This window comes from Otolemur garnettii, unplaced genomic scaffold (assembly GCF_000181295.1).
Source record: "Otolemur garnettii isolate 467f Iridium unplaced genomic scaffold, OtoGar3 scaffold00031, whole genome shotgun sequence".
Classification (NCBI taxonomy): domain Eukaryota; kingdom Metazoa; phylum Chordata; class Mammalia; order Primates; family Galagidae; genus Otolemur; species Otolemur garnettii.
In genome coordinates, this window is record NW_003852426.1 from 17,672,874 (window position 1) to 17,674,258 (window position 1,385).

A 1,385-nucleotide genomic window follows, 5' to 3' on the forward strand; every position below is an offset into this window, starting at 1 on the left:
CACACTAAGTTACATACCCCTTTTCCTGATCGACCAATAGCCCGATAATAAGGGTCTAGCTATCATTGAGTCAATAATAAAGCACAAAATCCTACCCTCTCAGAAATCTCTCAATTGCCATAAAAGGGAAATCACCCGAAGTTCACCGAGATGCTGTCCTGTGGTGACCTAGGGGTTGAATAAGCTGTTCTTTGCTGATTCCATCAGCCCCTGGGAGTCCATAGCCAATTCAGTGACATGCACATAGTGGGATCAATAATACAATTGGAGTTACAGCTGTATTCCAAACACATTTCTCAGAAAGAAAGGCTCAGGTTATCATTTCTACTCAATTCGTACTGAGGTTTCACTTTACACTACTGAGAGGGAGAGTTGTATCTAGCATGTGTGTGCTGGTCTGCAGTAAAGCAGATTCAGTGAAGACCTGTGCCTATCATAAAGGTTTTACATGTGTTTAGTAGTAATTAAGTGCGTGTGGAACCAGCATTGCCTTCTCTTAAATTTCAGTTCCTCATTTCCACTGACTGCTCAGACTCTGCGATCTGAAAGACCATCTCCAACTATCAACCCACCCTGCATAAATCAGCTCACTGTCTTCCCCAGTTAGAGCGACACTTCCTCTGAACTTCCCATTTCTGCTCCCCACTTCTTGGTTTATAAATCTTTTTTCTAGGTTCTTGGGCTCAGAGTTATGTTTAATTTCTTCTCCAGAGTATTTACACAATTTAAGAGGTTTGATTTTACAAGATTATCCTATAGCACCGTTCCCCTTTTGGCAATATGCCTGTAACCTTGGAAGTGTCAACGGAGGCATTGTGGCTCCTGACTATGGCAGTTCAGTCCAACTGGTTAGCCTTATCCAAGGGATGGATAATTGAAAGCAATGATTTATTACAAAAGCCAGCCTTTGTTTGGGTTCAAACCTGGCCCCAGCCAAACTGCAACAAAAAAATAGCTGGGTGTTGGCGCCTATAGTCCCAGCTACTTGGGAGGCTGAGGCAAGAGAATCGCCTAAGCCCAGGAGTTGGAGGTTGCTGTGAGCTGTGACACCACAGCACTCTACCGAGGGCAATAAAGTGAGACTCTGTCTCAAAAAAAAAAAAAGTCAGCCTTTGTATACATATTAGCTAACTAACCACACTGAAATATGAGCAAGAATGTGACAAATAACAGCAAAATTCAAGGTAAAGAAAATACCTAAGTAACAGTAAAGATTATTTTTTAGCCTGTAAGTTATGGCAATAATATTATGAAACTGAATTCCAGGCTTGGTGCCTGCGGCTCAAGCGGCTAAGGTGCCAGCCAGCCACATATACCTGAGCTGGCGGGTTTGAATGTAGCCTGGGCCTGCCAAACAACAATGATGGCTGCAAACACAAATTAGC